We start from the raw sequence: 14291 nt of genomic DNA, 5'->3' as shown, positions 1-14291 counted from the left end.
CGACCAGTCCTAGTACTAGCCTCTTTATGCTGAGCGCCTAGCGAGGCAAACGTTAGTACTATTTTTTTTTAAGTCTTTGTATGACTCAGCCGGGGTTCGAACCCGCAACCTCTCGCATCCGAGGCGGACGCTTTAACCACGAGGCCACCGGAGCGGTCCCCTTTTTAGGGTACTGTGATAGGTTTGGATTTAAAATATACATTTTTAGGGTAATGTGATAGGACCGGATTTAAAATACACCTTTTTAGCGTGCTGTGATAGGTCTGGATTTAAAATACCATGCCGTTTTTGGGATATTGTTGTAGGTCTGGGTGTAAAATATCATGCCATTTCATGGTACTGTGGTAGGTCTGGATTTAACATATCATGCCATTTCATGATACTATGGTAGATCTGGATTTAAAATTGCCATTTTATGGTACTATGATAGATTTGAATTAAAATATGCCTTTTAGGTCTTGTGACAGGTCTGGATTTAAAATATTATGCCATTTTAAAATACTTTGGGAGGTGTGGATTTAAAATGACATTTTAGGGTATTGTGATAGGTCTGAATTAAAAATATCCTGCCTATTTAGGGCGCTTTGAGGGGTCTGGATTTAAAATATCATGCCATTTTAGGGTACTGTGATAGGTCTGGTATAAGATATGCCATTTTAGGGTATTGTGTGATACCATTCTACTTTGTGAAATATGAAGCAGCTCATCATTTCTGGCAAATAATGAAAAAAATATAAAAATATTCACCTAGAACTGCACACATTATTTATTCAAATGTATTTTAATAACAGTAGACATTTGCATATATGCCGATATTTCAGTGTCTTAGTGCCTCACCAAAACATATTGGAGTTATCTCCCCTATAAATAACAGCCTTGATCATTGATCCAGTTTTCAGTTGGATATGAAAATTGATATGGAAAAAAGTACTTTTAATATGAATATTCTTATAAAAAGGGAGATAAAAAAGAACACAGAAATTTACTAATCATATGCGAAATTAAACTTCGATGTGAGAGTGTTTCTGGAATTTAATATTTATCACAGGCAAATTTAATTGTTTTAATTTTGATTTTAAAATTTAATTAATTTAAAAACTACATTACTCGATGTAATTGGTAAAGATACTCCATTTTAATCGTACAAAAGAACATTCATCTTTGCCAATATCTATAACTGAAAACAAAGTAATTATATTCTTGCATTTAATCAAATTTAAATATATTTCTCTGAGATAAAAATTATCCAAGCAAAATATAGGGTGATGTTTTTTTTCTGTATGGCCAGTTAATTTAGAACAATTTTATGGCTGGCATTATTGGTCTGTATCTATTAGGTTCATCTGGTCAGATTTACAAAAAAGAACAACAGGCTAAAAGATCTAGAACTATCTGTGATCGGTACATTGCAAAGGGCTCTGCCCATTACGATTTGCTTGTTATGGTACTAAACGGAATTTGTATGTAGAAACCAGTGTCAAAAGAATGGGCATTTATGGGATACATCTCTCTTAAATGCTGATGTGGAATTCTGAGGTTCATTCCAGGTCTCAGTAATACCCAGCTGGGATCCAATATTCGGTTGTAAAGTTAAGCTGTCAAACTCAATTATAATCTAATTATCTCTGGTAAAGCAATTATGCAGCAAGCAAAATAGGGAGGATGAATGATTAGGTACAAGTGAAGACATGGAATGCTGGATTGCAAATGCATTCAAATTCTTACCAATATAAAGCTGTGTGTCAAATTTGGTTGAAATCTAACAAATGCTGCAGTAAAACCAGAGTTAAGTGACCTCTGCTATAAATGTCAGTCTGTCATTAGTGACCAAAATCATAGTGTATTAGCGACCACCTGCTAAACACGACAAGCAAACATAAGTTTTGGGACAATATGTTTGAGCACTGCTCTCAATCACTGTAAAAAAATATGTATAAGTACTGCAGAACTTACTTGACCATTCATAACCACGATTGGTGAATCAAGTCTGCAGGTGGTGTGTAGACTTTGAACCCAAGATACACAAAATTAGCCCAAGATACACAAACAAAATTAGAGAAAAAGCCCAGTATGCTTGCCAGTTTCATTAGATTTATAAAGTAAAGTTTTATGTCAAGGGCCAAAAGCCAGACTTATGTAACTTTGCTCAGATTGCCATTTTAGTGCCATGTTCATCAAAATCTCTTTTGCGATTAAAAGTTCGATCTTTAACGAATTAACAATTTTGGATGCAGTCAGTTAAAAGGTTCATGTTGTTTGTTGATTGGTTGTGCAATCACAATAATATCATAACGAGAGATCTCACTGATTTTACTGTACAATGACAAGTACTGCCTTAAATCATTTTTCTGTGGGTTACAATACGTAATGATGGGGATGAATAAGGTCTTCCTCTTTTCCTCTTATTAAATTATTTACTTATTTTGAATGAGTTGGTTATATAGCTATTCTAGTAAAGGGTTGTACTCTTCATTGCTTTGTACAGAGGTTACCATTATTAAAACATGTATATGACATTGAATTTATCATGGTCCAAGATCTCATCCTCCATTCACGTTATTTATATCATGGGTGACTTAGGTTTGGGCTTTTGGCTGTTTATAAATTTAATGAGTAGGATTCATCATCACTAACTTTACAATTTACAGACAGAATAATTAAATGTTACCTTATAGTTAACTTGCAATTTGTCAGTCATATAATGTTCAAGATGGGTGTATTTTTAGTTCTATATAATTGTTTTACATGAATCTATGCAATATTTTAACAAGAACTATAAATAAAGAACAAAATGTTTGGTTTGGTTTTATTGGGTTTGATGCGATTTTTCAGCACATAATAGACTGTATATAGGGGGTGGAAATCCTTGAAATTAAACTCATCCAAGGCTTCCACAATATAAAGCTGATTAATGAGGAGGTGGGCATTATAAAACCTCTTTTGGGCCCCGAAGGGGTAAGTACTATAAGGCCTCCTTTTGGCCCAAAAGGGGTAGGTACAATAAGGCCTCTTTCTGGTCCAAAAGGGGTAGGCACTATAAGGCCTCTTTTGGGACAAAATGGTGAAGGTAATATATGGCCTCATAATGACCCCAAAATAAGAAATTATAAGGCCTCTTTTTGGCCCCAAAAGGGTAGGTACTATAAAGCCTCTTTTGGGGACAAAAGGAGTAGGTTATATGTGGCCTCATGCTGACCCCCCCAACAAAAGGTATTAAAAGGGCTCTTTTTGGCCCCAAAGGGGTAGGTAATAGAATTTTTGGGACAAAAGGGGAAGGTAATAATGCCTCATTTTGGCCCCAAAAATTAAAAAATTTCAAAAAAGTAGTTGATGATAGAATACCATGGCAAACATTGATTCACATTTGAAGAACCTAATATCGCAATTAACCTTTACAAAATTGTTAACTGCGTAATTAACCTTTACAAAATTGTTGGGGCCCTGTGTGGCCGAGTGGTCTAAAGCGTTCTTCGTTACGGATCACTGCCATCTCACCTCTGTCTGCGGCGGTTCGAGTCTAACATTCAGCCAATGTGGGTATGTAAGAAAGCTTGCCAGTAGCTTCTCGTGGGTCGGTGGTTCTTTCCGGGGTTTTCCCGGGTTCTTCCTCCACCATTAATACTGGCCGCCATGTATAGCCTATCGTGTGCTGAAAAATGGCGTTAAACCCCACAACAACAACAACTACAAAATTGTTTAGATATGCTGTCATATGCATTTATATCAAATACATGGGTTTGAAAGTACAACTACATTCCATAAATAAAATTTGCTTTTGGAGTGGATATTCATAATGGACAACCTTTAATTCCATGTCCTTTAACATAGAAGTTTAAGAACACAAGAAAATACATGCAAAATGGCACACATTTCTCCACAACGAAATCTGAAGTTGTCTCCAGATTATATTAACCAGTGAATATATAGGAATAAAAGGGATAAATAAGAAGAAAATAAGAAAGAAAAATATGTTAATGAGATAACGCTGAGCTCTAATCTCTTATGCCACAATAATGTTGTAAACAATAAAATCATGTGGGGGGGAGCAGTGTACAATGGAATAAATATAAATAAGATTGTGATAGCAAGTCAGTGCTAAACATACATTTGAGCCAGACAATTTAATTGGCAAAAATAGGTGGCACAGTTACTCAAGCACACCTACCTGAAATATATACATTATTTAAACAACGTTGCAAAACAAAAATCAACATTTTTTTTGTCTTACACTAGCTGTTATGCACAAGACATGCAAATGTACAATTTAGGAGGTACATGTTTCATCAATATTCATGACAGACACTTTTTAGATAACATATATAAAGTCCACAAATATAGACACCACAATGGAGAAGAAAAAAAAATTCTTGGTAAAGTTATTTGCTTGGAAACCAAAATTAGATGCCAGATAATCAGGGGCCATAATTGTAAACCAAAATGACATGTCAGATAATCAGGGACCATAACTGTAAACCAAAATGAGATGTCAGATAATCAGGGACCATAACTGGAAACCAAAATTAGATGCCAGATAATCAGGGGCCATAACTGTAAACCAAAATGAGATGTCAGATAATCAGGGACCATAACTGGGAAACAAAATTGATGCCAGATAATCAGGGACCACAACTGGAAACCAAAATGAGATGTCATATGGTCAGAGGCCATAACTCATGAAATGGCAACAAAGAAGGCTGAAAATCAAATTGTTTCAAGCTCACATCAGCTGCACATCAAACTGGGTTAAAATGAAATAATTCCAAGTACAATTATCTTGTGAAAACTAAATTATAGATGGATGACTGACTGGGAGGACAGGTGTAATTACTATTATAGTACTATGATGACTTTGTCAGGTGGGATCATATTAACAAAGCCATGGGTAAATGGGATAAACTACTAAGAACACTAAAGTCTATGATGGGATTTGAACCAAGACAAGGAAATTCCAGACCAGGGGTTACATTATTTGTCTCTCACATGAGGGGTGATATTGTCCATTCTATTACCGCCTGTCACATTTTATCAAAATCATCAGGTCGTATACTGTCATATAAAAATCTGAATGATCATCAAAGTAGAATCTAGCTATACATGCACCTCTAAAAAAACAAAAACACCCTCCCCAATATATAACTGTTACATGTTGTAAGTATTACATCATGAGTGCCATGAGCCATGTGCTGTTGTCTGTAAACACTGCAAATTAATATATGTTAATGAATGCAGTGGGATGACCTGTTGACCCAATGTACACAAGTTCTACGTAAGAAAATAAAAGCCTAAAAATATTTGATATTATTACTATGAAGTCTACGAAAAAGCTAGACTTTTCTGTTCATGTGTGTGTCTGCCTCTCTGAAACTGTTTTGTATCATGTGTTATGAATGTTAGAGAGACCTTAAATGTTTTATGAGTGAAGTTTTTTGTTATGTATCTGTTGTTGTTGTTGTTTGCTTTTATAACAGCTGTCAGTTTCAGCAGAGGACAACAAGGGTTTCTTCCCTTGAAAAGCAGTTCCTACCACATGGACAACATGACTGAGACACACACACATATATATATAATTCGCTCTCTCAGCATGTTTATTCCAACATCTTGAATATGCACTTAAGAATTTATTGTAACTTCTTTAAGAAGCTTGTGCAGATGATATATGTTAACCACAACCTAAAAATAACTCTTACAAAGAAATGCTTGGCTCTAGATATTGTATTTGCAAAAATACATTTGAAATACATTTAGATCTCCATGACATAAGAGAAATATCTTTACAGAGAATCATCTTAAATGTCAATAAAATTACATTTCTTGTAACTATATGTCTTATTTATAGTGACAAAATGAGGCACACAAATTGCCACCACTGATAACAATCTAGTTTTATTTCAATGAAATGTATATAAAAATAAATCACTCTGCATAGATTAGTATCTCACTGACTTAGTCTTAACATTGATCCAAAAGACTAATTTGCCCTTCTGAATATTTCAATACTATGACAACACCAACTTCCATACCTTATAGTAAATATCTATCTTAAATAACAATGTAAATGAAAAATGTTTATAACAGGTAAATATATGCTACTTGACCTAAAAAAAGCATTATATGGCCTAATGTGTCATTAATCATAATCAAATAATTAACCCCAAAAATTGCACTTACTAAAAAGAGAAAAAAAGAATAGGAGACAAATGCAACAAAAGTTTTGCTGTCTTAGTTTACAACATTAAATATCCACTGTTAGATTCATAATGTTGACATTTTTAATGTCTGCTTAAAGCAACATTTACTGAAATATTCTTCTCCACATTATACTCATCAGATACAGAGACCCCAACTGTAGGAGTTAAGCTAAGAGAGAACATCTTTTATTTCCTTTTCTTAATTTGAGCCTTATTTTAATCTCCATTTGAAGACATCAATACAAAGCGCATGTCAATAAAGGCACATGTAAAAAAAAAGATACATTATTGTGGTCCCTGGATGAACTTTTATAAACAGGGTGTTGCTGCATAAAGAATCAGTTCTGTAAAAACAAAAAAAAAAAACAAAACATGAAACTAATTAATAGTTTCCTGAAGTGTAGGGTCAAATCAATAAAACTGTGTCACATAGTAGCAAGATCACATTGCATTGTTACTTTACAAAGTAAAATATTTTTAATTCTTAAATATTTTTCACTGATTGAAAAAAAATCATGAGTATATTAATACAGAAAGACAACTGGATGTTAAATGTATTAATTAAAAAAAGATGAAATTGTATATTTTATCAAGTTCATTCTTTCTATCTGCACAATTTGGCTGGGAAAGCTATTGTTCAGTAACCTGAATATGCAATGAATCACACCTTGAAGGTGACCAAATCAATTAGTGGTGCACTGGAATCTGTTATACAGGGATCATTCTGGGCTTTGTCAATGTCGCAAATTGCGAATTTTTTTCCTTACTGGTGACAAAATATACCATCTGGTGATTTTTTTTGGCGATGACAGTTTTGGCTGTTTAATTTGAACATAAATCATGGATTTGTAGTGGATACATTCAAAGGGACCATGAAAGGAAGCCACAAACTTGGATACACAATGCACTGGAATCTGTTACATAAATAAATCCTTCGTTCGTACTGACAAACCAATCTTTAATGTGCATTGTTACATCATAATCCGCTTATGTTGACATCTGTATATTGTGATACACTCAGTCATGCTACAGGACTATACCTACAATCGACTGACCTCTAAAGATGCGAACAGAAACAGATACAATTAACTGAATGATGGCTAATCCTTCATTGTTTTTTTAAAATAAATGTACCAATAAAATAGTCTTGCTGAAACTTCAGATAAAACTGATTATTTTTGAAGTACCGATTGCTGTGTATAAATAAAATGCAAATGGAAAAAATCTCAATCAGAATTATATACTGTCAATAGTGCAACTTTATCATGGGTAAACGAAAGTTTAACGTTGCGTGTTCATCATTTCATCCTAAGAGTAAGTTAAAGGCACAATAGTGCAGCTGAGGGTGAATTTTCTTGCAAAAATGTTGGGACATTTATGTATATCAACTTATTAAATACTATTTAAAAGGCATTTCTGGGGTAATATCAAGTACGTAGGGGTTCTCGTTATGAAATACGAGCTCTCTGAAATCTTCGTACGTAGAGTAACGAATCTATCGTCTCCATGTTGAAATCCCGTTCGGCACTGATCGGCAGATCCCGAATGAATAACACACATAATTCCGGTGACCGAAATTTGCATAATTATAGGCCACATTGTAAACACTGAAGATGATGACGTAAAACACAACCACGCTACGAGACCGCCCAACTTGTCAACAACGGTGAGTACGATCTTCTTCTGATCTCGTTCTTTTCTTCTTATACTTTTCCTTTCTAATTTAAATTTAGAGAGGAAACAATGAAATGTATGTAGAACTACTTTTATAGTTATATTTCAAAGTTTTTGTGGTACGAGAATAATTTAAATCGACGTGCTCTGTTGAGTCTGTACAGTATTGCAAAAACCCACTGGTACTCACTATTTCTTGCCCAGTAGAATTCGTACTCCCTCACGTCCCCACCACTCAATTTTATAAATGAAAAGCATCACGGATATTTAAAAATGCTCAAAATTGAGTAATTTCATTAATCAATTTATAAATTCTAACCAGATTGTCACCAGTGGACCCCTAACACCCATTTTTCTGACGTTTCAAACAAAGCGGAAAAGAATTTGTGTGCTTCTCCAAGTTAATACTTTACATACACAAGGTTTTAAATAAGCTTTTTTTTTTTTTTTTTAAATCTGCGACTAGAATATGGAATCCGGGTTCAAAACTCGGGGCCACATCATAAAAAAGTACACACACAAACGTACAGCAACTTGTCAGCTGAAGTTTGACCACAGCCTTATTCTTGCACATGTTTATTGGGTATTGTGCACACTGAGTAAATAGACACATAGACTTTGCTTTGGTGCCCATTCGAGGAAAGTAGGGGCCCTTTTTAAATTTTGGATCCCCACCCCACCCAACACTTGACCTGATCCAGCCCAAAAAACTCCCATCAAATCACAACCTCTCATGTATTAATTTCTGATCCAAAGTTAGCACTATATTCCTATAAGTTTGATAAGTAATCATGAATATATTAGTTGTCAAATTTTGAAATACATTTACATATTAAAATTCATTAGATAGACTTAAATCAGCTCACTTTCAAGCTCAATTCTAGAGCGACCTTTAAGAGGAAGAGGGAGAGGAAGGATGAGGCATGGAGCAAGAAGTTGAAAAACCAGATGGAAGAGAGGAGGAAGACATGCTGTGCAGCCTAAAAACTGAGCTGACCAAGCTCTACACATAGTTCAGACAAGGCAGACAAGAATGGGGGTAATTGTTTATTTATATCTTGCAAAACAAGTATTGATAGATATTGAAAAATGTTTGGTACTAAGTAACTTGGCAAAGACTCTAATATCTATGTCAGTAGTGTTTTGCACAACTTAGAAAATGTATACTTGTATTAAAGGATTAGTTATTTTACCAAACAATGTATGTTTAAACTGCTTTACTTTTTGTTGCTACTCAACACCCCACCCCAATATGATTTGATAAAGGAAGACTATGCACAGATACCATAGAAAATACAGAGGCCACCTCATTTATATGCCACCTTATATAATACCAAAATGGTAACAGTATTATGGAGACAATCTCACAGAGTACCCCATTGCATGATGAAATACATATAATTGATATGAAACTTAATACAAAAGGTTTTAACATGGGTCACTTAACTGTACAAGGTATAGTGGAAAAAATAGAACAGATTAAGTTAATGTTGTCTTCCAAGGAAAATAATATGCATGTTTTAGGACTCACTGAAACCAAATTAAATGCTAGCCACAATGATAATCTATTTCACTGTCAAGGCTACAATAAACCATTATGCAGGGACAGCGAGACAGCAGGGGGGGTCTTGTATACATTACAAGATGTAAATGCAGAAAGGCGACCTGACTTGGGGTCACATGAAATTGAGAGTATTTGGGTGGAAATTTCTCAGAATAATGCAGAATCATTCCTAGTTGGTTTCATTTATAGGTCACCTTCCTCCAAAGCAATCTGGAATAATAACTCTTTGAAACAAATAGAAAATGTTCATGCACAGGAGAAAGCAATATATATACTCAGCAGTGTAAATAAGGACCTACTCAATACTCAAATAAGGAGTAACTGGATGGAATTTTTTGAATCATTAGGCCTAGTCCAGCTGGTAAATGAGCCCACAAGTGTAACAGAAATATGAAGCACTCTTATTGATCACATTTATACCAACCTACCAAACAATGTGGCTTATGTTAATGTACCAAATGTTGGTCTTAGTGACCACTATCCTACTTTTTTGACAATAAAGGTTAAATGCAACAGAAATAGGAAACATACACACAAAACTGTCACTTACAGATCTTTCCAAAATTGAAGTAAATAACAATTTCAAGATGACCTATATATAAAGTTCCATGGAATATTATCCAAACTTTTGATGACATATGTGAAGCTCTAAAAGTGTGGACTGATTTATGAATGTAGTCTCTAAGCATGCACCACTAAAAGTACATTGAGTAAAGTATGAAATCCAACCTAACTGATTTACTACTGAAATTCTAGATACTATGAAGACACGAGACCAATTGAAGGCTATGGGAAACCATGCACAATATCAAGTATGGGGAAATAACATAACAAGTATGATTGAAAAGGCTATAAAAAAAACTTTTTATCAATCAATGCTTGAAAACACAAAGAGCAACACAAACTCCATTTGGAAAGTCTTCAGTAAACTCATTGGGGTAACACACAAAGATCAGACAAATAAAAATCACTCACTTCTGCTAAATGACACAAAAGTCACTGATGACACTGACATTGCAAATGTTTTGAGTGATTTTTTTTCACTAACGTTACCACTAAGTTAAAAGAACCAGTGATAGAAAACAACTATAATGAACTGAAAAATCCCTAAGGAGTTATGTTTCTCTATCCCACAGATATAAAAAGAACTGCTAAAATATGTCTCAGTAAACTTGATATCAAGAAAGCTACAGGACTTGATCAGATTGGTCCACCACTCATTAAAACTTCTGTCTCAGCTATTTCAATAGCATAACATTCATAATCAATTTAAATATTGCAACCTCATCTGTCCCCAAAATATGGAAAACTGCAAAAGTAATGCCTATGCACAAATCTGGTTCTAAGAATGATGCTGATAACTACCAGCCAATTTCAATACAACCAAAACTTGTCAAAATTAATTGAAAAACATGTCCATGACTCGATCATATCATATTTAACGAAACAGTTGCTGTTACACCCTATTCAATCAGGCTTTAGACAGAAACATTCATGTGAGACTGACTTGATCTCTCTAACTGATACATGGCTTCAACCACTTGATCAAAGTTGAATAATAGGATCTCTATTTGTAGATTTCAGGAAAGTTTATGGGTTGGTGTACATGAAATTCTTTTAAGAAACTGAAAATCAACCAATGTGATGAAAGCACAATTAGATGGTTTACTTCAAACTTAAGTGAGAGAACACAACATGTTTATATAAATAATGTTCTGTCGGAACCTGGAACAATTAGATATGGAGTACCACAAGGTTCAATTTTAGGTCCATTACTATTGATACTATTTATTAATGGCCTACCACATTTTTACTAAGGGACTCAATTTCATCTACAGATCTCTATGCAGATGATACAACATTGTCAGACATCCAAAACACAAAGCACAAACTATAAATTTATTTACAGGATGCCCTAAACAAACTGGACAACTGGTGCTCATGCAATGGCATAGTGGTAAATACTGGAAGAACTAAAATATTACTTATCTCAACTGGCAAAATAGAACAAATCTTGGTAGTGATGAACCATGTCTGACATGGAAGGATACAAATTTGCAAATGGTTTGTCATGATAGACTACTTGGTGTTTTGGTAGATAACCTATCATGGACTGAACATGTCAGTAAAAAAGTTAATTCAAGTTTATGGCTTTTCAGTAGGATAAGGTACAGAAAACTATCTTATAACAGTTACATACAACCTTATTTAGACTACTGTAACACAGTGTGGAGTAATTCAAATGATAAAATCATAGCAAAGCTGGCACATCTTAAAACAAGTGCATTCAGGCTATATCAATCCAGAAAGTAAGCAAGGAAAATTTTAGCTGGTAAGTTAAAATTATTACCTATTAAAGACTGAATTCGGTTGAGAAAAGCCAAATTAATGTACATGATATCCAATAATAGTGCTCCTTAATATTTACAATCACTATTCAAGTATAGGCTACCTGGTAATACTCCACAACTGTGATCCATGTCTACCAAACAGTATAAAATTCCCAAACCAAATAAGGAATTATTCAAAAAATGTTTCCAGTACTCTGGAACAGTATTCCAGTTGACATTAGAAATGCCAACTCTATTTCCTTCTTCCAAACCAATATATCCAGTGGCTTCAGAGATACACTTAAAGTAGATAAACGCCTTTGTATGAGGGCCTAAAGGTAGATTAGCTAAAATCATTTCATATATAGGTATTAGTGATCTACGCTAGTGGCATACAAACATTCAATACTATTAAGGTCAACTTGCTCTTTTTTTCAATTTAATTAATAAACCAACTTAAGTAATACATTTATTAGTTTTATTTTTTTAAAATACAAAATGGTAACAAAAAGTCTATGCAATCTTACTTTGGAGTTCAGCAATTAAACCTGACTAGATTGCAGTTTTTTTTAAAAATTAGACATGTACAGAATTCATATAGCCATTTAAGTCTTGTGAAATAAATACTACACTTTTATTCTTCTGTTTTGAATATGATGCATGCCTTAATGTGTATTTCTAAAGCCTCAAAATATGTTAAGATAATACTATATATGCAATATCATGATAAACATAAGGACTTAATAATCCTAATCCAGAATTAAGACTGACATGAAGGCTTGGAAGAAACTTTTTTTTTCTTCATATCTGATCTAACATTTTTGGGCAAGAATTTGAATTGCCCAGTCTGCTTGGCATTCAATGTTTCCACCTTTGAACTTTTGATTACTGCAAATGATTTCTGTATAACAAATTTACTCGATTCAATGGCAATTTTGAAATTTCTTTAATTCTTTCAATAACTTTTATATATTCCTTGAGCGTGTTATTGCCAAAGCTTAAACTTTTTGTGTACAAAATGTATATCACAAAAGGTATGAATAACTTGACAGGTATGTTGGCTACATTACAGAAAACTTCTTTCTGTATACAGGATATGTGGAGCACATGCCTATGAATGTACAACTTGCACTTTGTACCAATAAAATCAAAATACTGTATCAATTTACAAACAGAATTAAAACTTTGATAGTTACTCTTACAATACAACATTTACAATGAATTCCATTTCCAAGGTGGACTCTCAAAGATTGATAATTGATGTACATACATGATTGTTGTAAATGTTATTTCTTTGCAACCACTGTAAAAGAATTTTAAAATTGTAAGCCGTCCAAAAATAGACATGCATACATATGCAAATGATAAGGACTTTGTTTTAATTTACAATTGATACTTATCAAGTAGATTCTTTTCATTACCTGATTTCGATGTGGGTACCTCACTATACTAAACAAATCTAAGCTGCAATCAGCCATTCCTATTTGATCACAATACAGGAGTCTCTGACATATAGAAATGCTCCCCAAAAACTTTGAGCTGTCCATCTTAACATAAACTATCAGTTCTAGTTGCGATGGAACTCCCAGTGTTCATGTCAAAATAAAAACCATGTGCAGTTTTGATCCACATGTATTTCACAGTGGAATTTGCTGATCGAAGATGAATAATATTTGAATAAGCGCATGTTCCTATTATTTCTTAAAATATATTTTTTTACATTTTAGAAATAGCATATTACAATTGGAATAATTTTTCAGATTTTTCAAGATCTAATCCTTGATGAGGCTGTACTTGCCTTGTCCAGGATGTACAGACGAAATGTTCTTGTCCTCAACGATAAAGTTGACTTGATGAGTGCCAACAGTCATGCTACCTATAGGCAGTTCATACTACAGCAACATGGAAGGCTGGGGTCTGGACAGAGACATGACAAATATCCAGATGGATAATACACTGGCTTCATCCCCTCTAGGCTTGCATAAACTTAAACACTTTCTTGCATGTATGAGTTTGTATATAAATGAATACAATTGATTTTATTCATTGTTTTCTTATAAATGCACATAATATTGCATCAAACAATAATGCTTTCAGATTTTTTTTTAACACCAGTCTATTTCTGCCTATAAACAATGTGGGCACGAAGATCATAAATAATCAATATAAAAAGTTTTCAGCAACTGCAGATACAATATTATACATTATTTTATTTTCAGCTACTGATATTTCAGGATATTATATAAAGTATAACCTGCCTTAGCTGACACCTCCATATATCAGACACTATTTCATATTTTACATAACTAAAATCGAGAGATCTCCTTCACCACACCAAAACTAGAGTTGATGATGGTTCTTGAGGTGCCAGGTTTCTACAAATTCGCCTGGGATCATCTTCCTTTAGTTCTCTTCTCCTCTGCATACCCTGCTTTCCCTCAAGTTGACAGATGAGGGCTTTCTTTATAAGCTCCCTGATGTGGGGATGTTTTCTTTTCCTTTCAAGGATAGACGGACCATCTGCCACTTTTTTTG

General features: G+C 33.9%; 1 long non-coding RNA gene across 1 annotated transcript; it reads left to right on the top strand.

Annotated features, from left to right (window-relative positions):
• Positions 1–7797: 7797 nt before the first annotated feature.
• On the top strand, positions 7798–13798 carry LOC149779540 (uncharacterized). The gene is made up of 3 exons (XR_016415669.1): positions 7798–7854; positions 8747–8901; positions 13517–13798. It is a non-coding gene; the product is annotated as an uncharacterized LOC149779540 (long non-coding RNA).
• The last annotated feature ends 493 nt before the right edge of the window (positions 13799–14291 follow it).

The sequence above is a fragment of the Sinohyriopsis cumingii genome, chromosome 17, assembly GCF_028554795.1.
Source record: "Sinohyriopsis cumingii isolate HCF-2022 chromosome 17, ASM2855479v2, whole genome shotgun sequence".
Lineage (NCBI taxonomy): Eukaryota > Metazoa > Mollusca > Bivalvia > Unionida > Unionidae > Sinohyriopsis > Sinohyriopsis cumingii.
Note: the sequence above shows the minus strand (reverse complement) of the source record. Positions and strands in the feature narration are given on the sequence as shown.